Source organism: Anolis carolinensis, chromosome 2 (genome assembly GCF_035594765.1).
Source record: "Anolis carolinensis isolate JA03-04 chromosome 2, rAnoCar3.1.pri, whole genome shotgun sequence".
NCBI lineage: Eukaryota > Metazoa > Chordata > Lepidosauria > Squamata > Dactyloidae > Anolis > Anolis carolinensis.
The window spans coordinates 46,728,125-46,754,358 of record NC_085842.1 but is presented as its reverse complement, the minus strand read 5'-3'; the positions used below and the strand labels follow the sequence as shown (position 1 = coordinate 46,754,358).

The 26,234-nt window shown below is 37.9% G+C and overlaps 1 protein-coding gene across 17 annotated transcripts in view; it reads left to right on the top strand.

The window, feature by feature from the left end:
- Window positions 1-26,234, top strand: part of foxp1 (forkhead box P1) — a 702,210-nt gene that overhangs the window by 520,056 nt on the left and 155,920 nt on the right. The window lies entirely within an intron of this gene.

Here is a 26,234-nt window from a genome sequence, read left to right as displayed (position 1 = left end):
CTTTAACCAAGAGAGATTCAGCTGGGTTATCAGTGTTTTGTTGTTTTAATTGCTTGAAAAAATCCTAGCTTTCTCTTCAGAAGTAAGCCAGTGTTTTTCGTTCTTGTAAGTAACCATGATCCCTTCTGTTTTCTCCCACCGAAATCTAATTTTTTGTTTCTTGAGTTCCTCAGTTAGAAAGAAGTATTTTCTGTGTCTGCTGAGAGTAGTTAAAGGGAACTCTTTCAGAATTATAATTCTAGTATCCTTGAAGGTTATAGGGTGTCGACTGTTTTGCATCAGAATTTCATCTCGAATTCTCCTTTTTACCAAGTGTACTGTCGCATCCCTAGGGACTTTATTTCTCTTAGAATAGTTTGTCTGGATTCTATACGTTCTGTCAATTTCATTCTCCATATCCTGTTCTGGGCATTGTAGTAGATCAGCTAGTAATTTAACCATAATTTGTTTGATATTTTCATTTGCTTCTTCCTTTATATTTCTGAAACGCAACTGAAATTCCATTTCTTTTAACTCCATCCTTTCCTGTAATTACTCCATTTTGGTATTTTTTTACCTCTAGAGTTTCCACTCTTCATTGAATTTTACTTTGAGTCTTTTCTAATTTTATTTTTGCCTTCTTCAGATCAAGGATTTCTTCATAAGTTACTCTAATTTCTTGTTTTAGATGACCTATTTCTTCCTTGATCTCTTTTTTCATTTCCAACATCTCTTGGTGGAGTTCTTTCTGCTGTTCATTATGTTTCTCAGACATAGCATATAATGCTTTTTGATAGCTCTCATTTGTCGCCACTAATTTCTGGATCTCCTTCATAATGCCTTTCATGCTAAAATCCTCCGGTTGGGAGGGTCTTCTTCCCTGTCCCAGCCCTTTGATGTCTTTTAAATCCTTCTCCATCTTTGTTTTGGCTCCTGCCATAATCAGATTTGTTTTTTTACCTCCGAGAAGTGCTTATTCTGGTTTCTTTGGCGTTAACCGTAGGAATAGGATGGATTCTGTAGTTGAGATATTACTTCCATTTCTGAGAGTGTACAATAATGTCCCTTATTACCTTCAGTCTCTATAATTCTGTCCTCGAGGCTAAAACTTGAGCCTCAGTCCTTTCCACAGACGACTATTTAAGTATAGCCTCCCCTTATTTATAGCACTTCCAATCCTCCGACCTTACTCGGATAATATAAGTTCCACTTCAGCAGTTTTTAAATAATAGAAACTATGTATTTTAAAATATAAAAATTGTACACTCAAACTAGATGGTAAAACTCGGTGCAACAATAATTGGTTCCATTTTTAAAACAATTTTGTGATCAGCAAGTCCAGAACTATGTAACTTGTGGTGATAGTTTGTATAGCATAGAGCACGAGCTAGGAGCGGTAGCAATTGAATAGCTAGGTTTAGTAGTTTGATGAGAAAATATTAATTCTGACAACTTGTATTCAACTATTACAATTGAGCTTCAAGATGACTATGCCATTTCTTCATACATTGGGTACTATGCATTTGGCTCTATGTAAAACGTTATGGTCCAACTGCATATCAAGTAATTCATTTGTAATTGAATAGTGAAACTGATAATTTAGAAGGAAATATTTTGATAACACAGTACATTTTTAGATATATCCTAAAATGTTTTACATGCGCACCAGGAAGTTCCAGGCAGATTTGGCAACGAGACATTTCAACAATTATATTGTCAGGGTTCTTTACCTGTATGATTACATCAAACTAATTCAGGGCAGCTAATAAGGGAACAAAGATCAACTGCATCTCTCTTTAGATCAGCTGCAGACCCCCATGGCTTACTGCTAACAGGACACACATAAGGCTGTTTGTAAAGTTCATTAGAGCGATATTCATGATCATTTGACTTCAGCTAGGTTAGTCCATGGCAGGATAGTCACGTATATATTGATACCATGCATTGAAATCAATTCTTGCCTTCTTTTTGCACATCACCTGAAAGGGGGCTGCTGCTGCTCTACTATTACCAACAAAGAATAATACCGAATACTGGTAGTTGTGGGTGTTTTGAGGAGTGGTGGTGATTAGTAGAATGAATTTTCAGCACACATGGTCAACACAATTCACACATTTATACCACACATTCATACAAGGAGTCACCACATAACTTTTATATGGAAACTTGTACATGGTTTTCCTTGTCAGGAGCTCAAATTGTAGAGATAACTTTCGTGTCTTAACCTTCTTATTATTTTTAAGGTTGTGAAATACAATCCGACCTGCCAAGATATTCAAAGGCCAAATGACCCAACACTAGGCTAGCTAAAGCTATGTTCAGCTAAAGCTATGCTGAATCCAAATCTTTCTCAACCCAGAAATATTAGAAATTAGGACCGCCCTCATCATGATTTCACTTTTTGTTAGCATTGTGGTTGTATCTCAGGATTGAAAGGGGGGAGCAGTATGGATCTGATATTACTCTGCTCCCCATTTTGGCTCTTCTAATAGTAGACCTTAAGTCAGTGTGGCAGATCTGTTTGCAGATTTTTGAAATCAGATGGCAGAATAAGGATTCTGCTAGTATCTTTGCTGACCAGATTCTTGGGCCTAATTATGTGTTGACACATCTTTGAGTTGGGATTTCACTAATTGTTATACATAGAAACATCATTGGAAATAGGCTTTTTTTACTTCACTGTTAATACAAGCAAATACTAATATTTTAAGTTAATTGTTGAAGGAATGAGAATGAACATCATTATTTTGTGATTAGATCATGTGAAATGATGAGAGACTTTAAAAAAACAGCTGAAGGGTTGATACAATTCAGTTAAAGAAATAACATTTTTGAAACCTTATATATTGTTGAATAAATTAGAGATTTAAAAAGTCCATGCTTACTTTAATAAAGAACAGGAAGTGGGGCTACTGAAGATACATCTTAAGTTGATTTAAATTTTTATTCATGGGACTCATCTGTGGTTGAAAAGGGAAGCAGCCTGAGGTCAAGTGATGTAGTGTTTCCATTTTCCATATGAATCTCACTCTGTCTGATAAAAGCACATTCATTTATTTGGTAAGTCTGTAGGAATTTCTGACAAAGTCCAGAGGTCGCTTTGTCAATTTGAGTAGGCAGCATGCATGTACTACTAGTTCCCACCTCCAATTCCCGAGTTCTGCTACAAACCATGGCACAATTTTGACATACATATCCTAGAGCGTTGCAATCTGCATCATATTACTTGCACAGCATTTGAGCCTGTCCAGTAGACAGAAAATTTCCAAGAATAACAGCAGTTGATGCAGGTGCCTTAAGAACAGAAGCAACAGTGAAGGGCAATCTGGCCAACTTGGCAAGGTGCCCAGGAAGGAAAGCCAGCTGAGATTGGAAAGGAGCAAGATGGAAGAACGTGGGACCCATGGGGATGTATTTGCAGAGTTCGGTCCCCAAAGAAAATTGCCCTGTGTGATCATAAGACATCTTTACTTTTCCTGCTGACACAGTTTGCCAAAAGGTTTACAAGTATTTATCAAATAACTCTGGTTGAACAAAAATAGAATACAGCAGGATAACATCTCTTTTACAAATTTTTACAGATACCACTATGTTTATCTGCACAGTCTATGCGAGAATAGTGGGGAAAGAATGCCCAGTGTTTGTTTGTTTGCTCATCTTTTGAGACTGATTTATTACCAGCAGAGAAGCCAACCAGATAATAAAATTTACAGGGTGGCCCTATTCTCTGTGGAAAGAAAGTATCTATGTATTAAATATCTTACAATTCTTTCTTTCTCTTCTTGAAATGTCAGAGGAATGGGGTACTTAGTAGGGAAAGGTGGGACAGGACCATTGGCCTGCTTCATCCTTCTGTTGCTTTTCCAGATTTATGACAGGCCATTCTTTCCCTTCACAGACAAGAAGTGCAGTAGAAACTGCTTGGATATTGATGTGATGCTTTTTATGTTCCCACTTCCCAAAAATAGCCCTGAGGCCAGGCCAGAGTATTTCAGCCAAGAAATGAAATCGGAGATGGGAGTCCCCATTGAGCCTACTGGGAAATGTATCTGGACAGAACGCTTCCAAGAAAACCACTAGTTCTTTAGTCAGTAGATATAGGAGTGTGAGAAATCTGGAAAAGGGCAATGTGTGTTGTATGTACATAGCCGATTTAGTTACGGTAGTTGTGAGGTGAAGTCATACTTAGTAACTGATTTTGTGTTCCTTAGATTTTGTTACTTAGCTGTGATATCATGGATAAAATATTATAAACATACTGCGGCCATGGCATGCTTGTGTTAAAAAAGAGCAGGAACTTTTATTAAGTTTGTTTTCCTTGTCATATTGTAAAAATTTATTATGTGTACTGTGTATATTAGAAACAGATTTGGGCAATTCTGTCTAAATGAAGTCATCCTAGCTATTTCCAGACTGTCTGTTTTTGGTTGTGAATAATTTTCATACATCAGATGGCAGTCATATTTAGAAGCTCTCTGCATTTTTAAATTTTCCCTTTTGAACTGCTGTGGAATGCATCAGTATTATACATTTAAGGAATTTCTTTTTGTTTGTGTGGCTCCTGTAGCCATCTCCGTATTACATACAGTGTGCCCTCACTTTTCGCGGGGGTTAGGTTCCAGGCCTGCCCGCAAAAAGTGAAAAACTGCGAAGTAGTGGCACTCTATTTATTTCAATAAATATAGTCCCCCTCCCTCCCTCTTTTCCTCTTTTAATGTACTGTACTGTCTTCCTTGTTGTTCCTGAGGCGATGAGGCGCAGGCAGGGCCTACTGGCGCTTCCTGCAGGCGGTTGAGGAGGAAGCGCGGGCCGGGTCACGTGCCTCAAACTGAGTCCTTTTGTGCCTGTGAGGGGAGGGCGGGCCAGATGGGAAAATCTGCGAAACAGCGAATCCGCTGAACCCGAACTGCGGATTAGCTAGAGAGAGAGGCAAGTGGATTAATGTGTAACTACAACTTGAAACAGAAGAATAATGGCTACATCTGATTGTTTTTTCTCATAGCAGTCTTAGGCTATAAATTTATTCTTATTTAGCTAGATTTATTTATTTATTTATTTACCACATTTATACCCTTCCTTTCTCTACCCCATGCGGGACTCAAGGTAGCTTACAAATTGTACTTATATACCTTGTATACCTTAAGGCATACAAACTTAAGCTTGAGATAAAATTGGATTAAAATTAATACATACATATTAACATAATTACAATACATTCCAATGTTAAAAAAAATCATCCATCACGTCATAGATGTAAACTTTGCTGCTGTTTTTTTTCTTCTGTAACATCAGATCCAAAAAAAGTGCACTTACTTCATCATAGACATGTATAGGACTGCTCTGATAATTTCATAATCTTTAAACACTCCATATAAACTGCAACATTTAGCATAGTTACCAGGGAGAGTAACTCCCAGGGAAGTAATTGGAACACATTTCTGAGAAAACATTAAGATTATGCTCTATTTATTTAAACATTATGGCATGTGAAATGTTTAGCTACATACAATACTGAATATCCTTTGCTTCTAACAGCAAGTGCAAGTGTCCTGTCATTAGAAAATGGGGGAATTATTTAAAAGCATATTGTATTAAAATGTATGTGTCTTAGTATGCATTTTCTAGCCTTTTTAGTTAAGGGCCTCCCCAGAGTGACATCTGAACTACAAGAGGCTACTGGAAACATTTTGCATAGCTGTGGCTTAATGTGATAGCAATAACCAGTGAGATCTGCTCACCAGATGGAGCACAGCATCATGAATCATAACGATAAGAACCAAAACTGACCCATCATAAATAAAGTGCAGTAGAATAACATACACCACCCTTAAGTGCTTGCAGAGTTTCTGAAACATTTGAGGGAGGTGACATCAGTGTATGTGTCAGGTGAGACCCCTTGTAGAAATCACCCCCAAACACTGTACATTATTAGAGATGTATAATCTCCAGAAATGTCAAAGCAGTGAAGAAGAATTAGGGGGTCTTTTAATATTTTAATTGCATTTTCTCTTCACCTGTGATACCTAGCTCATGATATTGACTCGTATCTACTGTGTCAGCAGGTGACAGGAGCTAAATTGTACCTATATGCATGGGCACATAGATATTTGTATACTGTGTGTGTGTGTGTGTGTGTGTGTGTGTGTGTTAAAAACAAACGCCATACACACTTTTTGTCATTTGTTGTTGAAATCAGAGGCAAACTCTTGCTGACACATGAAGTTTGTTTAGACTTTTTAAAATAAAGAAATAGCACCATATTTCTTATCAAATTTTGGATCTAATGCAATTTATGGTGAAATCTACTCATATCTATTCAGATTTGAGCCCTGGTGAATTCAATGGGATGTCCTCTCAAGTATATTTATGTGTATATAGGTATATGTAGGTTGCAGAAATTCCCTTTCCTCCTAAATTCTATATGATGGCTTTTGTAAGGGATGTAAAGATAACATTGTAGAGATCCTTGTGGATGATCAGAAATTTAGATGTAGTCACAGAGTTGATTTTTTGCACAAAACCATTACACTTTACAAGAATACTTCAATTAGACCTTTTATGGAGAAGTAAAGTTTTAGATAACTTTTTAAAACTCCAGTCTACAGATAGATATTTCAGCAGAATTTGTTTAGAAAAATATACATTAACTGAAGAAGTTATTTGCAACATTATATTGTGAGGTACATTTTGATCTGAAGCCACAGACAGATAAGTTCATCAAGTTTATGCAGAGGCTGAGGAATAAGTGATGCATATCAAAGGCAAGATGTTTTGGTTCATGACCCTGAACTTACTGAATTTCTTCTTCTGAGAACAAACTTGATCCTCTTTTCTTGTTGCCTGTAATGAAACTGTAGTCTTTTAAAACAAGTAGACATGTATGCTTCTGTTAAAAGAACTTACTGTTAAAAGTAGGGTAGAACTATATTCAATCAATCAATACAGTTTAAGTGAAAATTGTTGGAGACATACCTACATAATTCTAATTTCAGCTATAGGTAGACTTTACTAGAGAATGAAGAAGGGGCTTTATGGAGATGATATGGTGTTCCATAGTTCCTGTTGTATATCCAAAATATGATTAGGTCCTGTAAGTCACTTTCCTGTATGTTGTTAATCTGATTGGAAACTCTGCAAGGCCTGGGTGTACTTTAATGTTCTAGCCTAGTGAAATGGGTATCCCTGCATTACTTCAGTATTAGATAATTATATTAAGAATGAGTGTCATAGCATGTGATATATGGACTCCCACCTTTTTTTCCTTCCTTGATCCAGATAATGGATCAAGTATTTTTGGTGAGGCAATAAATCCAGTCTATAGTGTAGTCAAACAATTATATGAGTTATCCAAAATGCCAAAGAATAGTGCTGTGAAGATAGGATTCATTGCCTGGAAGGTTCTTTTAAAGTCTAGACTAAAACTCAAGAGTGGATTCACTGCTCTGCTCTCATGAAACCAACTTCTCATAGTTGGAGTAATGATACTCTAACCATGAGTTCCCTTGTCAGGACCAATTTTATGTTTACTTTTCCCCCTGAAAAGTACATCTGTATACTACATCTCTCTGGTGTCACCAAAGGACAGTCTCTTGGATTGATTTGACCTAAGGTGAGAGTGGTGTTCAGATATATGGAAATGCAGAAAGTGCTCTAGACAGGAACGTTAACATTTTGTTCCTGCACATGTACTTATTCTTCCCTCCATATCTACAAATATCCAGATTCAGACAGAATTGTTAACTTTTTATCTAAACCTTGCATATATCTTTAATTAATAATAAAACATTTCATTTTAATAGGCTTTTGAAAGGAAGGGAGTGTCAAATTCATATATAAATGCAGTTAAAATAAATAATAAAATTAGTTTCTGAATCCTGTTATTAAAAGCACCCTTTTTGTTGACAACATGCTATTCCTTTGATTATTTTTATTGTTAATTGATGAAGCAAAAGTTATTTGAAAGCAATTCTAACATGGGGGTTATCTAGCATTCCTCTAATGTAGCACTGGCTGTGATTACTTTTAATGCTCAACATCTAATAAGGAGTCACCAACCTATTTTTTAATGCAATTTACCAATTGGAGTCCCACAAAAGGCAGATTATATTTTATGGCTTATGAACAGCAGGGCAGATATTTCAGAAAATCTGCAGATAGCAGTAATTTTGAGGAAAGTGCACAAATGAATTTAAAAACAAAATATTTCACTGCCTACACAGCTGCATTCACAATCCTGGGACCACAATCCAAATGTTTGATGCTTGCACCTGATTATAGAGAATGAAATAATGCGTAAATGAAGAAAATGGAAATTAAATTCAAAAGCAGAATTAACTCTCTCTGTGGAAAACCTGTAATACCAACAGGGGTTTTGGCATCCGGAATGGACAAGCCAGTTCAGGGGGAAAATAATAACCAGCCTGTACATTCATTTCTATGCTGATCTAAGTCTGAACCAACAATCATTTTATGCTTTTATAATAGGCCTCCCAACACTTTTCATTGATAAATTCTCTAATATGTATTTAACAAAGCTTTAAAAAATCCTACTTGTTTAAAAAGGGGGGGGGGGCTTAGACCACTTTGAAAGTGAACAAGTTTTATTTGCCACAAGTATCTTTAAGATTTTCTCATGAAACAGACTAATGTTGCTATCCCATCCCCAGCTGAAGTGATCACTGTTTTAAATAAGAGATGCATAAGAGTTAATTTGTATTCTTATGAAGAAATCCATTGGCTGCTTGCTGACACAATTGCTTAAGATAAGAAGAGTCTACATGTGATTTTGTATTGCAGAAAACTCATTTTTGATGCATTGTTCTTTGAATGTATGTAACTTCAGCCTTCTCCTGTATGTGTGTGTAATTAACTTTCTGTTTAATCTTTTGGGAAGAGCCTCTTTCTAACCACTCCATACTGATTATCTGAATGCAATAATTATATAATTGGTCAAGGTTTTCATTGTCAGTTGTCATGCCTGGTAAACATCCAGTGTGGATGGTGGTTTCTAGCTTTATAGGAAGGTGAAATTGCACTGGCAGCAAATGATACAAGTTTTGTAGCATGGTGCACGTTACATTAGATACATCACTTCATTGGTTTACTATTATCTAGTTATTACCACTTATAGCTGGCATCATTTTGAAGACTTGGGATGGGATCGGAATATATGAAGAATTAAGAAGTTGCAGGTATCCTAGTGCAGGTATGGACAGCCTTCGTCATGACCAAGCAAGCACGACTTAGAAGCTACAAATCATAGACTTCTGTATTTACTTGTATATTAGTTGTTTTCTGGATCTTCTTTTTAATAAATCTATGTGGGTGAGGCCTAATACAGTGTTCCCTCACTACTTCGCGGTTCACTTTTCACGGATTTGCTGTTTTGCGGTTTTTCAATAAACTCTAAAATACTATTATAAATCATAAAAAATTACAATTTACAGCCTAAGGAAGGGAGGAAGGAGAAGCCAAAGGGAGAGAAAATGTGCCCAAGTGGCAACGGGAGGAGAAGGAGGCGATTTATCAATACACAATTGGTTGATAAAGACTTAAAATAGTGTATAACTACTAAAATAATGTATAAATATTAAAATAAATATAGTGCCCCTAACTTTGCAGATTTCCACTTATTGCAGGTGGTCCTGGAACCTAACCCCAGCAATAAGTGAGGGAACACTGTACATCACTGGTAAACTATATTGCATTGATGGTTGAAAGGTTACGCCGTCCTTTTCTTCAGTTGACTAAACAGAGCTTCTTAACAATTTTCACTCGATACCCCTTTTGGCCTGAGAAATATTTACACGACACCAGGTATATAGGTATATAAAATAGGCATAAGAATCAAATATTTATCAATAACAAATCAACAGTTGCAAGGTTTGCTAAACAGATTGTTTTTCCCTTTTTTGGAGTACAGTTAGAGAGTCTTCAACAGTGTCCACTGTAAACACTGCATGTTGTTGCTAACAGATTTGTGTAAATGAATGGTGTTCAGGAACCTTTTACTGTTGCTGATTTTCCAACATTGAGGAAAAGAGACCCCATTGAAGGTTGGGACCAAGAGTTTAAGAAGCAGTGTTCTAGACCAGACATGAGCAAACTTCAGCCCTCCAAGTGATTTGGACTTCAATCCCCACAATTTCCGACAGCCAGTAAGCTGGCTGGGATTTCTGGGAGTTGAAGTCCAAAACACCTGGAGGGATGAAGTTTGCCCATGCCTGGTCTAGACCATAGGTGTAAAAAGTGCAACCAAGGGGCTGCATGTTTCCCTTGGAACCCAAATGTGTGGCCACTGAAGCACTTTAGTAGGCCCCACCTCCCCAACAGATTCGTGTACATTTCTAAAACAGCCACTAGGTTACTTGGTTTGGAGTCGGGACTCAGTTAAAAAAAAACAGTGGACTATAGGAACAGAGACTAATTGAAATTTAAGAGGATTTCTGCCAAAGTTGAAGAAGTATCACATCTTGGTGGACTTCATTAAAGAGCATAAATGACCAGCCTTTGTTGATCTAGAATCATAGAATCATAGAGTTGGAAGAGACTTCATTGGCCATCCAGTCCAAACCCCTGCCAAGAAGCAGGAAATCACAATCAAAGCACCCCTGACAGATGGCCATCCAGCCTCTGATTAAAAGCCTTCAAAGAAGGAGCCTGTGATATCTTACGCTATCTGTTGCCATTATTAGCATTTGCATGCTCCTGCTTTGGGCTGGGGAAAGAGGCTTAAGACAGGAAATAAAGATGGCAAGGACAAAATGGAACAATGGCAAGGAAGCCAAAAAAAAAAAAAACCCACAGTGTGGATAAGGCCCAGCAAGCAAAAGAAATCTTGGCAAGAATCAAGTTTGAGCATTGATTTTGCTTTTAACTCTATGTTTATTCAAATGGTGTGGATACAGATTAACTTCCTGTACTCTGTATTTATCATCCTTTGACTTGTCTGGACGTGAGAACAATAGGCCTCTTGTTGAAATGGATTCTAAAAATGCTCTCATTTGCTTAAGCTTCTTCATCTGTTACTGTGTCCTCTCAGGTATAAATCTATTTATTCATACTTTCTTGCAGCCAGATCACAGAAGAGTGAAACGCACATGCCACTTGCAGCAACATATATAAGGAATGTTTGTTCTTTTGGTTCACCAACTTTACAGTGTTGCTCATACCTTCAGATTTAAGATGATTTTAATTGTCATTTGCTCTTGTTAGAGAACATGGCACTTTAAGAGATCATTTTTGGCATTTTACTTAACTTTAATTCTTACTGTTTTGAGTGGGTCATTACAGTAAGGTGGGTGAAAAACTGTTATGTGTTTCTGCCTGTCTTTTAGTGGTTAACAAGTCACCCAGATGGTGGTTACATTTGCATCTCGTTTTATAGACCACTGCAGGACCTTTTATCTTCTGGACACAAGTAGGGAAGAGAGATTATATTCAGGGTATGAATTATGTTCAGGGTACCTTATTAGCAATGTCGATGTGCATTAAAGGACTTGCAAAGTGTTGATGTAAAGACAGTATATAACAGAATCTATGTGGTATTGAAAAGAAGTGATTGTAAGTTTACCCGATTGTAATTTATTGTAAATTCTTCAGTAAATGTGTTTGCTTTCTGTCATCTGTCTACTTATGGCACTTATATGTATTTATTTTGTTTGCAAATGGCAATTAAAAATTTCACAAATTTTCTCCTTGCTAGGTGAGATTTTGAGAGATTTTTTCTATGGTTTTGATTTTAAAAATAATTTTCAAGACTTTTTGTGAGCATTTGTGAAGTAAAAAGAGTGCTATTGCCACTGAAGATTTAAAAATTGCTGGTCTTTTCTCACAACTGAAAAATCCAATGGCAGATAGCAATTTTTGATATGATAGGGCTTAACCCTAACCCTAACCCTAATATTCATAATATTATATTGTAATATGATATAATACTAATAATACAATATAATAATATTAATTATATATAATATTTTACATGTAATATTACTAATAATATTACAATATATTGATACAGTACAATATAGTAATTTATTACCAGTATTGTACTATACTAATATAATATTGTATGTAAATTTAATTTGTAAGCCGCTCTGAGTCCCCTTCGGGGTGAGAAGGGCGGCATATAAATGTAGCAAATAAATAAATAAATAAATAACATGATATCCTTTAATGTCAAGAATGGGAAGAAATGTAATTATTAATTTGTTTGCTTTATTTCACTTTATGTTCTACCTTTCCCACCATGGAACACCAGCAAGTAAATCAATTTAAATTAAATCACAACTATAACATTAATAACAAAATAATTAAAAACAATTAACATATACATTTAACACAATGCAAAATGTTTTTGTAACGTAAGCATAGAGTGCGACACACAAACTACATTAAAATACCATTTTGTACAACCAGTTAATCACCCTTCCTGCCAGTTTAAATAAATAGCTCTTTACATGCTAGTGGAATATGTTTTGTATCCTTACTATTGTCCTGTACTAAAATCTGTTTAAATGCTTCCTTGTGTAGTCACCTGGAGCCAGTTCTTTTTTGTCACAGAAGATTAGGATGTCTGTTAAAGAAGACTAGTGGCATATGTTAATACCATACCTCAAGATACTGAGATATCTTTTTTTAAAGGTAGCTGAATATTTCTGTAGGAATACAGTAAAATTGTTCTAATCCAGACATCAGTGAAAATGTCAGCTACACGGGATAAAATGGGAGCAGCTGGATGCAACCACTTTTCATGTGCTTTTTAGAAAACTTCTAATGTGTTGCTCCCTTAACAGCTTCCATGCTTATGACCACCTCCCAGAAGAAACTCAGGTGTTTTTCCCATCAAGACCTACCCCTGACTTCAGACTGAGCACAGTGTCAGCTGTAGATATGTTGGTTTCCAGTTCCCCTTTAGTAATTTGAAGGCTACTTTGCTCTTATTAAAATACTATACACTGTTTTAGCAATTTGATTTTAGAGTCACAAGCAGTTGCAGCAGCTGAATATCCCAGCCCTGACAGTACAAGAATTATGAGTGTTTTCACGGTTGTCATTTGAAATCTCTTAGTACTGGTAGGGTTTTCTTTTCCTGACCCTGTACTTAATGAGTTACGTGTTTTGGTTTAGCAGTTTCATTTGGTTAATTACAATAATAGAAAAGTTGCAACAGCCTTAAAATATAAAGTGGTAACATGAAAGAAAGCAAGAGCACCCTGCTTGACACGTCAACAGTGCCAGCTACATTAGTGCCTCTGTGTGTATGTAGATATCAGAATTACACAAATGCTTTCGTTAATAATAAATTGCATTTGTTAGTTTATTATATAACCTTTTATTTGCTAATCTTTGGGTGGAGGGGTGTTGTAACATTAGTATACCAGGTTAGGGTGGTGGAAAAACAGTGATAAATAAGCATGTGGCATGTGGAAGACTTGGCTGGGAAAATTAGGATGCAATAGCAAGAGATGACTAAGGTGTGAGCAGCTGCAAGGACAATTTAATGGAGCTTCCAATATTTACACGCATTGCTCTGCTTAAGCTTTATCTGCAAAATTAACCCTTTATTTGGACAATCCATTCTATACCAAGAGGGCACATATTTGAGAATGCACTTCTCTTCAAGCCTTTGTAGAAAAACAAAAGCCAATGCTGGCACCACATACAACCTTCCGTTAGCAAATGGAAAAGTCTAGGGGTTTCTACTTGTCTCTTATTATTTAACACAAATAGATCTTGCCATTATTAGACAGACTACCTTAAAACAACCTTTCAGATTTCTGCCAAGGGACTGCATGTGCAGGGATGCTGGAGTGATATAATACCTTGCATTGCCTCCACATAATGCTGTTTCCTGTTCAGAATAGGATGGTTTCAGCAATAACCCATTCTTATTCCTATTTTATGCTCGGGATTCTAATGTGCACCCTTTTTGGCTAAATGGTCCTTCCAAAATTGGGGTGTGTGTTAGATTCACATAATACGGTAACAGGCCTCCCTGCTTGCCAAAATCCATGGCCTCCCTGGCTTGCCGGGGCCGCTGCCTCACCACAGGCCCCAGATGGATAAGTTGGAGGTGGAGGGAGAGTAGGCTCCTTGCCTCCTGGAGAAAGGAAACCGGCCAGCCAGCCATCAATGCAAGCAGCCAGTCAGCAAAGGAACCAAAGAGGAAGAGGCAATGGTGGCTGAGAAGGCGGCGGAGGAGCGGCCTCCTTGGCTTTTGTGGCCTGAAGTCTTCAGCTGGTGAGGGAATTGGTCATCTGAATTGAGACAGCTGAATTGAGGTGCACATTAGATTCATAGGTGCACTAGATTCAAGTAAATACGGGTATCTCAGGACTACTTATAAATGTCATCATTTATCAGTTTGTTAGGTCCACATCCAGTGCACACTTCAATCATCATATCAGTGTCTCATATAGTCTGTCCCTGCTTCATGTATGATAGAGAATCCATGCGGAACACAGACTGGACAAACACAATCATTGCCACAGTGAGTTTTGAGAACTAAATATTTCACAACACTTGCTATGCCAGAAGAAGTAACATCTAAAGAACATCTCAAGACTTCTCAAAAAGTGGTATCCTTATTTAAGGGTGTTGTTGACATTTCAAGCCAATATTGTGCAGTGACTCCAGAAGACAAGGGCTCACGTTCATGCTCTGCCATTGAAATACATAGAATAACCTTGGGAAAGTCACATATTATCTTCTTCCAAACAAGGCAATGACAAACCTCCTTTGAATAAATCTTGCCAATAAAGCTCTCTGATAAGTTCGGCATAAGTTGGAGATGACTTGAAGGCAAGAATAATTTAGTCAGAAATGTGTTGCATACCTTGTTGTCAAAGATACTTCATTTTGTGTTTATATACTGTATTTACATTCAGATTTGATCATTTATGAATTTAGAAGTCATAGCAGTTCTGCTCAAGAAGATCTGGGTTGAGTACTACATGCTTGTTTACGTCTCATGTGGCAACTTCCCCAATTTTAGACATAGAAAACCCACTTCCATATATTGAACAGAAGATTTTGAAATGTTCAGCCACTGTGCTCATGAAACCTAGAGAAGAAGAAAGACATGAAAGACTAGTTAGCTGTAAGTGTCTTTGCAGGGAGCTGGTGGATGACTTCTTGATTACAGGCTGTTTAGGGGGGAAATGGGAATTGGCTGAACTGCCGAGATTCTGGCAGAGTGTTCCTGAAATGCTGGCAGTAACTGTATTAGAGGTAACATTAAGGGCAAGTTGGATGTGACTGTACATAAAAGAGAGAAGAGACTGGAAGATTGTGAGAAAGCAAGACCTAAGAATGAATTATGTAGCTTCAATTGGGGCATGAAGAGTAAAATATACATTTCTAATACAAGTTTGTCTGAATCCTGGGAGGTCTTCAAAGCACTGAATTGGTACATGTCTTGGTGTAATGCGGCATTAAGCTTTGTCATGTTGGAGCAGACTGAGAATTCAAGTTATATATAGCCGTGGCATTGAAGAAAGTTAACGGCTGAGGAGATGATTCAGTGCAGACATGCTAGGATTTCTGAACTGTAAGTTCTCTTCTATAAAATATCTCAAATGTTGTGTTTATTGATAATTCTGACAAGCTGATATTCTTATATTTTTAACAAAATATGGTCATATATGCTGTCATCATATATGTGGAGCTTCATCTTTATATTTAATCTGATTCTGTACTATGAATAAAAAAAACATTCCAAAGGTATTTTGAGTATCCATAGGACTCAGTCTAGACAGCAACATCCAGCATGGCTGGCTTAGTACTGGATAGTTAAATAGGAACTGGGTGGGAATGTCCAGGAGCAAGGCTGGCTGCAAATTTAGGTTGTGCCTTAGTAAATGATTTTCTCCTCTTGCCTATACATGATCACGTTGTAGCAGTTGAAGCTAAAGGCCAATAAAAAGCAGTCAGCAAAAGAGTGAAGCATTGATAGTTGGGCCCATGTGGAATGATAGGGTTTAAACAGGATTGGACAGAATGGCCCTTATGGTCTCTTCCAGTTTTGTGACCTTATCCACAATGCAAAAGAAGCCAAACAGTGTGTTGAAAGTATTTTGGATTATACCATTTTATTGCCTCAGTTGGTGTGTGGTATGTTATCTGAAAGAGAAGAAATCTTATTTGAAATCGTCACAATATTTCTACCATGTCTGTTAGATGTGCCTCAGATTAAAAAAAGACAGTTGTCCATCTATACCACAAAATGGAATGTGGTTCAGTGATTTGAGTGGCTGTAATAACAAGAGTAGCCATAAATTTTGTATGTGACCTTGGCCAAATCACACACTCTTGACCTCTGTTTGTTTAACTTGCAAAAAAGGAAACAAAAGAGGAACCTGCTAGCATTGCAGATTCTAAGTACAATATGAAATATTATTGAGGGGAGAGGGACTAGGCACATAATTGAGGGTAAGATATGCCTGGCTTCTTCCTTTCTCCATTAGCCCTGTTCTTTTATTAGTTTTGGCAACCCAGATGAATTCTGTTCTGTCAAGTTCTTGAAAATGTTCAGCATACAACAATCATTCTAGTGTCCCCATAGAATGGAAAACATAGGATGCAAAAATCAAATTCTTGTGATAGGAATATTCTATTTAAGGCTTGTCATGAATGTTGTCAGTTTCTCCATGAAAACCCCTCTCTATTTTTCTAAAAGCTCTCCTTTCTTTCTCTCGGCCTCTCTTTAAAAAAAAGAGGAATGCATTAGAAGATTAAATGGTGTTTCTGTCTCCTATGTATTTTTCCTTTTTTGTAAATCAATAAATGTGTATTGTTAGCACAGGCACATGAACCAGATTGTACAACATTGTTACACTGATTAATCTTTCCCCTTGAGGTACCAAAAGATATATGTGCAAAGCAGGTGTTTTCGTTTGTTTAATTGGAGTTGAGTTTAGACAATTTTACTGGCAAATAAATGAATTGGGCATATTCAGAAATTAATCGAAAGCAACTGTTCCTGAGCTTTGGTGTTTGTCTTCCAAGCTGAATATATAAATACAGTGTGTTGTCAAGAAGTTTCAAAAAGGTTTTAAACGAAGCAGGGTGATTAGTTTTTTCATCTACAAATGTAGCTGTAGATGTGGCACACCCATATCTCTTCTTCTGAGCATCAGTTGGTAACTTTTGTATATTTAAATAGTATCCTGTTTTGACAAACTGCTAAACCACAAGCCTCAAAAAGAAACACATGAAACTTATGTCAATACATGCTGGTATCTATCAACAGGAAACATTAGGCATTGTCCGATCTGGTACACTAATGAGGGATGCACGCCTCACCGGTGCGATAGAGAACATTTTTTAGCTTTCGAGTTTCTCTGGCATGTTTACGTTGATAACACTATGTGTTACGTAATGGGTTGCCTCACCAAAAATGATTTTGTTTCTTCCAGTTTTGACCATCATTACAGCATTTTGTGTGTCTCTGTAACCACATTTCAACAGCTAAAACTGCCATTCCCCACAGAGGCAATGTAAAACAAGAACTGCCTCTAGCCATACTATTACCTCGGGCTGTAAGCTCCTCAGATCTTACTGCAGCTGAGCAGTGTTGGTCACTCTCCAGCTAAAGCCTAGGGCACTACAGGAAGCTGCACGGTTAATTCAGTTCACATTGCTTTTTTCTATAAGAAAATGCTAAAAAGAAAAGCCCAGCATCAAACTGGAACTTACTATGCAGCTGGAGGGTCTGTTTTTCAAGAGAAAAATAAAGCACAGGTCAGAAAGCCACTATTAAGGAAATGTGGTTTGGTTGGCTTGTTGTGTAAGCTAAGGATGTTGCCATATTACAGACATCTGTTGTCTTTCAGTGAATGAACCGTTAAGCTCCGATTGGCGATGATATTATATTGGCATATTATAAGAGGTGTCAATGTTAAGCTTTAGCCAGACTGTGTTTAGGAACAAAACCATCAGGAACTGACCATTGCACTAGGCACATTATGGTCTAGTTGTTACTCAGAGTCTTCTTGGATTTGAACTATCATGTTTAGGATATTGGTGTTGCCATGCCGTCTTTGACTGGCTCTTTAAAAATCCCCAGATCCTGGAACATTTTGGTTCTCTTGTAACAAAGCAGTGGTTCTGTGGTTCAGCACTTCTCATGTATGTATGAGGAGGCATTAAATTGAAGTTCTCCAACTACATTGATGTCTATATTGGTCCCGTTGGGAACTCAATGTGCAATTAATTCAGAATTTTCAGAATCCAATCTCTGGCCAATTTGTATAAATTTTAAATTAAACAGGATGTGTTGTGGATGAGTCTCTGAGTAGTAGTAACAACAGAGAGTTGGAGAGTAGGCAGGCAGAAAGGTCTACTCGGGAACAAGATTCTATAGAAGAACAACAGCAGGAGAGGATTTGGCAAATATTTACTGAACCCACTGATGAAGAGTCTTTTGAAGGGTTTGATGGGGATGCTGGGTTTGACAATGAAGCAGTTTCTATGAGAAGTGCTGGGAGTGACACTGATGAGGTTGTAGATGAGATGGATTGGACAAATGTAGCAGAAGTGGGTGATGAGCCTACAAGTAGTGGCATATTCAGAAGATCTGTTGGGAATGAAACTTGGAGGGAAGATGATTTGTCTGCTGTTTGGGAGGATGTAAGTAGAAGCAAGAGAGGGGCCGCTTGGCAGGCAAGGCAAAGAGCAGCTCGGGCAGCACAACTGGCAGCTGAGCCTGGGGTGTTGTCTGATTTTAGTTTGGAGGAGAATACAGGAGCAGCTGAGGGTGGGGCGTTGGCTGATTGCAACTCAGAGGAAGGTTTGTAATAAAAGGAGGGCTGGTTGCAATAGGGACCTTGTGACTGGCAAAGTGTGTGCTGGGTCGTGATTCCTGTGAGCCCTGTGATTCCTGAACTTTGTGGATTCTTTGGGATTTGCTACTGTTCTTGGTTTGGACCTTGGATCGCTTCTGGACATCGTGTTCGCTCTTGTTTCCTGACTTTGGATTGGACGTTGACGCTGCTGCTGTATCCTGTTTGCTGTAGATGACCCTTGGACCGGCTTGACTATGACTTTACTTCATCTTGGAACGTGTTCGCTGAAACGATAGCGAATACCTCTGCCGGGTATTTTGGTTAGTGGGTTGGGATTTTTTAGGACTTTGGGACTCTGTTTTACCTCCTTTTTGACCGGTTGGTCTGTGTTTTTGTTTTTGAATACTATTTTGCTGCTGTTAAGCATTTTTGATTCTTTTGAGTTGTTTCTTCATTAAACTTCATTAAACAAGATTCCTTCTTCCTATGGTTGCGGGCTTTCAAGTTGGTTCTGAATTACGCAGGCTTCTTGGCACAACATGTTCATTTCTCAAGCTTTTCCCCTTCCTGCTGATATTGGCCATTTGAAGTTCACTAGTTCCTATCTTATTCCATGTGCAGTGCTTCTTCTCTTTGCCAGAAACATGGTAGCAGGTATCTCCCCAATCCTATATTCATTCCATTTTTTACTGGAGATCATTAATTCTTAAGCAAGAGAATTACTATAGTGTTGTGGTTTGAACGCTGGACTGGCACTCTGAAGATCAAGGTTGGATTCTACATTTGGCCCTGGAAGGCCATCTTGGGCAAGTCATGCTCTCTCATTCGCAGAGAAACCCGCTCTGAACATGTTGTGCCAAGAAGCCCTCGTAATTCAGAAACAACGTGAAAGCCCGCAACCATAGGAAGAAGGAATCTTGTTGACCAAGGTGATGTAGTGGAGACAAGAAACATGCTTGCAATAGTTGTGAAAATAGTTTGCTGCTCATAGATGTTATTTGGGTAGTTCATATTCTTGACATTTGGGATTGTTGCTTTCTTTATAGATACATTTTCTCCACACTATTTTTCAATATAAGTAGGTAGGTAGATATATTTCTTACATGCTTACAGGCAGCTGTTTTCTATTTTCCAGCCCCTTGCTAAGATTTCAAGCAGGATTCTGCTATTCTCTCTTCAGCTCATCTGTTTCATGAAAATGGTGATCCTGTGAAATAGGCCGGTAAGCACAGCATAGTAAAATAGTAAATTGACCAGTAAAAAGAAATCAGTAAATGAAGGGAATAGCTGTTAATGTGCCAAGTCAAGATATATAATTATACCCCAGGACTTTTCCAAACTATTACATCTTAAAGGTGTAAAACGATTAAAAAGGAAATTTTTCAGGGTAAGGAAGATTCACTTTACACTGTATTTTTCCTTACATATATTATGTTAGAAACTGTTTTCTAGCAAATTTAATCATTTTTATTATTACTACTCCTTACTACTTTCTGTTAATGGGGGCTTTAGATTGTCCTCTCTAAAATACGTTTCTTTACTATGGCCATCCTCTTTCTTGGACATCTCAGGAATCCTAAGATGAAAGTTTTTGTCTTTCCTTTTGTGGCTACCAGTTGGCCTCTCCCACCTTTTCCTTTTGTATATGTATATTTTTATTTTTATTTGGACTAGATGTATACTGTGTGTTGTGTTTATATTGTGTATTTTGATAAGGCACATGGATAAGTCATTTCGTTTCGTCTTTCCCTTTGTGACTTCATTCACTTCATTCTCTCACAGTCGACCTCTTCATGCATGGAATACTAAAGAGTTAATGGTTGACTACTATAATTAACTAAAGAGTTGATGCCAAAGAGTAGTGGTAGCCCCAAAATGTCATGCATCACATGGTGGTGGAGATCTAGTGTGAATGACCAGTTTCTCCCATTTACAATGTCCCGTCTTTAGAATTGAGGATGTCCTGAGAAGTTTCAGCATTTCTAATTTTACAGAGCAATGGTTGGATCAAATGTAATCACACAGGTAGTGAGTGTTTAAAAGGTTCTCCTGAGTAGCATACCTGTAAGGAGGCAATTTTATTCCGTATCAAATATATGTTCTCTATTGGGATTTCTTGGCAAAAATAACAGTCGATAGGTGTTAAGAGAAGATAATCTCAGAGCTGTTAGCCTGTAGAAGTCCTGTGGAAGTTAATGGAATTATTCTAAGGAGTAGTGCATTGCATTATGGATTTAGACTCCCTTGCTTCTCATTGCCACCTAGGAATACACATTTTAGTAACAGTAATATGGAGCTTTAGTTATTGTGACACCCATTAACTTTCATAGAAATGTAGAAGTCTCAAGATGCTCCCTTGAAACTGCTGCTCCCTATTTGTGTCACAAGTAACGCATTACACTATAGTATCTGTGTTTGTCTTTACCTGACCTCATCTATCTATATCACTAACATTTATAGTGGAACAACACCAATTCTCTCTCGTTTAGGAGAATTAATTGTTCTTGTGAATTTTTTTTCCTCATGCATTAACAAATGTGGGGGCGCTTTTTTATATAGCTATGTATTTTAAATAGTTTTAAAATGCTAGAGGTGAATTTGAACAAGTCAGCTAAAAATATACTGTATCATGAAACCTTGGGGACCACTGAAATGAGAACTGTGGCCCATTACTGCTAAGAAGGTGTTTTATTGAAAATATGCCGACATACATTCCCAGGAGAGTGAGAAACGACAGAAAGATGCCCAGCAGTTATACCGGTTGTTCTCCTAGACAAGCTAATATATATAGTTTGGCACTTCCATGCTGTGTTCAAGAGAGCCCATATAATAGACTAATGCACACTTTTACATTAAAAGGCTTCTTATTTCCCTGGATAATTTCTTTATCTATTTCTGTTTAATGCAGCTACCATTTATCCCTTTCACTTATTCGTTAATTACATAAAACATTTTTGTTTCTGCTCACTTGTTAGATGAGGCAGCTTAGTAAATGTAAGCAAAGTAACCAGTAGATGGCAATGTTTGTCAAACTGCTGTCCTCTTTAAGGGCAGGGACCTTTCTGTGTCATTGCATTTATTGGGAACCTGGTTTCCAGTTGCTGGTTAACCAAAAGAGTGTAGGTTTCATTTAAAAAAGGAAACCAAGTTTCTAGCACACAAGGTTTTAAATAAATCCTGGAAAAAGAGTAGTAAATTCCATGTTACTTAGTAGATGCGATCACATGGAAAGCAGTTTAAAAAGGAAGTAAAAAAATCAGTGTTGAAATATATACTTTTTGTCTGCACTGGCTCAGCTAGTTTTTTTTTTTTTTTTTTTTACTGTGACTTGGGACTAGTGGAGATATAAACAGGGGTAAGGCAAACTGATTCATATTGATTGGATCGATATAACAGCCCACTGCACCCCTACCATGACCAATAAAGCCTTTGTTTCCCTCATTATTATGTGAATTTATTTATTTATCCTATTTACACCCCACTTTTCTCTACCCCGAAGGGGGCTCAAAGCGGTTTACATATGGCAATTATTCAATGCCTTAAAACACATACAAAACATAAGCTAAAATAAATTGAATTACAAATTAATACATATTAAACATTAAAATTACATTCAATAATAAAATCACACCATCCAGAAATCGTAGTCTAAGGCTGTTCCGTAGTCATTACAGATATTCCAGATCTGTTATTGCACTGTTCTTTTCTCCAAAGGCCTGATGCCAGAGCCAGGTTTTTACTTTCCTTCTGAAGGTTAGGAGGGAGGGGGCTGATCTAATGTCGCTAGAGAGGGGATTCAACAGCCGATAAGCTACCACTGAGAAGGCCCTGTCTCTCATCCCCACCAGCCATGCTTACGAAACGGGTGGGACCGAGAGTAGGGCCTCCCTGGATGATCTTAATCTTTGAGGTGGTTCATAAGGGAAGTTATGTTTGGACAGATAACCGGGACCGGAACAGTTTAGGGCTTTATAGGCAGAATGACAGGGAAATGTCCTCTCATGCCCAACCTAGATTTGAACCAGAATGACTCCTCACTATTCTCATATGAAGACCCCAATATCACAAAGTCTGAAGTCCCCATATCCTTCATGAACACAGTGCTACCTCAGAAATTTTCAGTATATAAGCATATACAAGGCCTATCTTCCACCAAGGACCTTGAGGCACTAGAGGATCTGCAGCATCAGAGAAAGAGCTTGGCTGAACTTAGTACCCAAACTCAAGGAATTCTGGTATCAAAAGGTGCAAGCAAATAATCATCATGGGAGTATGTATGCCAAGGTCCCAAGAAACTAGGCTTTTCATCCGTGGTAGGGATCCTGGTTATAGCAAACTGATGGTTGGGCTAATAGGTTTGGTCTATTCGTGGCTAGAATACAGGGGACTAGGGCCCTTTCCACATAGCTGAATAAAATCCCACATTTTCTGCTTTTGAACTGGAATATATGGCAGTGTGGGCACAGATAACCAATTTCAAAGCAGATATTGGGGGATTTTTCTGCCTTGATATTCTGGAATATAGGGCTGTGTGCACGGGCCCTAAGAAACTTATAGCTGTTGGTGGCTGGAATAATCAGGTCCTAGCTAGGGTTCTCCACTTGGCCACGAAACCTAGTGAGCAAATCATAACCTTTCAGAGAAGGCCAATGGCAAATTCCTTCTGAACAAATGTTGCAACAAAACCCCATGGATAGGTTCATCATAGGGTTACCATAAGTCAGAAAGACGTGGAGACAAATAAGAAATTGTGTTTGGCCTTAACTTCACCTCAAAACCTTACATTTCTGGATTCCCTTGACATCCAACTGATATCTGGACAGGGCCAGGAAGAGACCAAGTCTGAGCAGCTACGAAAGCATTCCATAGACTCATGGAATTTTAGGACTGGAAGAGACCACATGGCCCATTTAGTCCAACCTCCTGCTATACAGAAGTTCCGGAAGAAAAATAGGTTGGAAACAAAATTGGGAACAAAATTGAGAGCCATTGAATTAAATTGCCAAATCATATTACACTAATACTGTACCACCTACACTGGTTATAGTTCCAGACCCAATTCTAAATGAAGATTATATCTTTTAACCTTTATATCTTTGGATCCCAAATTGTTTATGGGGCCACATATGCATTTCTGTATCTGCCATGACATTATTTTGTCAGAGACCATACATGCTGGTCTGCCATTAAGATCTGTTAGTTAATACTGGTAAGAGAGCTTTCTTGGTGATGTACTTACTGTACAAGGTCCTCTTTGTTCATTTTCATGGTTTCCTCCTTTCTGTTGAAATTGTCCACATGCTTGTGGATTTCAATGATTTCTCTGTGTAATCTGACATGGTAATTATTAGAGTGGTCCAGCATTTCTGTGTTCTCAAATCATATGCTGTGTCCAGGTTGGTTCATCAAGTGCTCTGCTATGGCTGACTTCTCAGGCTGAATTAGTCTACAGTACCTTTCATGTTCCTTGATTCGTGTTTAGGCGCTACGTTTGGTGGTCCCTATGTAGACTTGTCCACATCTGCATGGTATACGGTAGACTCCTGGATCCCTCTTGTCCTTTGCTGAACGTAGCATCTGTTGGATTTTCTTCGTGGGTCTGTAGATTGTTCATATGTTGTGTTTCTTCATCAGCTTCCTTATACGGTCAGTGGTTCCTTTGATGTATGGTAAGAACACTTTTCCTCTGGGTGCATCTTTGTCTTTACTCTCGTGGCATGTTCTTGGTCTTGCAGCTCTTCTGATGTTTGTGGTGGAGTATCCATTGGCATGTAGAGCCCAGTGGACAATTTCAACAGAAAAGAATAAACCATAAAAATGAACAAAATCTGGCTACCAGTATTGAAAAACTCTAAAATCAGAACAGTAAATAAAGAGCAAGACTTAAAAAGCAGGGGAATTCCAGACAAGAATCAGGGCCAGCTAACACCACACAACAAAGGATTCCCCCAGGCAGCTACCAGCCAGGCCTTGAAACTGCGGCGCAATAAAATGCTAATCAAGATGGCAAATTGCAACATTCACAAGTACCTCAAGCAGACAAGAGTTCCTTCCCCCACCCTGGACATTCCACAGATATATAAACCTCACTTACTTAGTTTCCAACAAACCCCTCAACCTCTGAGGATCCCTGCCATAGACGTGGGCAGAACATCAAGAGAGAATGAGTCTGGAACATGGCCATACAACAACCCAGTGATTCTGGCCATGAAAGCCTTCAACAACACATTAAACAGGAAAGTGTTAAGCATTTAGATACAGTATTCTCTCCTGACAACACATTTAGATACAGTAGAGTCTCACTTATCCAAGCTAAACGGGCCGGCAGAAGCTTGGATAAGTGAATATCTTGGATAATAAGGAGAGATTAAGGAAAAGCCTATTAAACATCAAATTAGGTTATGATTTTACAAATTAAGCACCAAAACATCATGTTATACAACAAATTTGACAGAAAAAGTAGTTCAATACGCAGTAATGTTATGTTGTAATTACTGTATTTACAAATTTAGCACCAAAATATCACGATATATTGAAAACATTGACTACAAAAATGGCTTGGATAATCCAGAAGCTTGGATAAGCGAGGCTTGGATAAGTGAGACTCTACTGTACATATTATTTCCCTGCACCCAGTCAGCCTAGTTTCAACAGAATGTGTATCACTATATGCCGATTTCTTTAATGGCTAAAAGTAAACCAGGCAGAATTAAATGGTTGTGCACCAATAGAACAATGGTATCTGTGCTGGAAATCAGACTTTGTAGATTGGCACAAAATACCTGTATGTTACTAGAAAGAGGATGAGCTACTGGAGTTGGAAAAGCTGCATGGCCTTCTAAAATGGATAAGAAGCTTGATGTTATTACATCTAGGTTATCACAAAGTCTGATGCTAGAACTGCTAATGATCTCACAATAATAATTTAGGCTATCTTTATATATGTTAAAGTACTATGATATAAATACCTAGATATCTGCATTCAGTTTAAGCATGCATGATAAAGTAGCTGAATCAGAACTTTCCTTCTGTTGGAAAATAAATTTACAGTTGATTAAGGAAAAGGTTCATTCATTAACTAAGGATGCATTACCATTAAAGAATTAATGCAGTTTGACACCACTTTAATTTCAATGGCTCAATGCTATGGAATCATGGGAGCTGTAGTCTTATGCCAGTGGTTCTCAACCTGTGGGACCCTAGGAATTTTGGCCTTCAACTCCCAGAAATCCCAGCCAGGTTACCAGCTGTTAGGATTTCTGGGAGTTGGAGGCCAAAACATCTGGGAACCCACAGGTTGAAAACCACTGTCTTAAGCCTTCTATGCCAAAGAATTCTGGTGCCTCACGAAACTACAGTTTCCAAGGTTCCATAGCATTGAGCTAAGACAGTTAAAGTGGTGTCAAACTATATTAAATTCTGCATTGTAGATGCAACCTTAATCCAAGATTTAACAGCACTATCCATGGC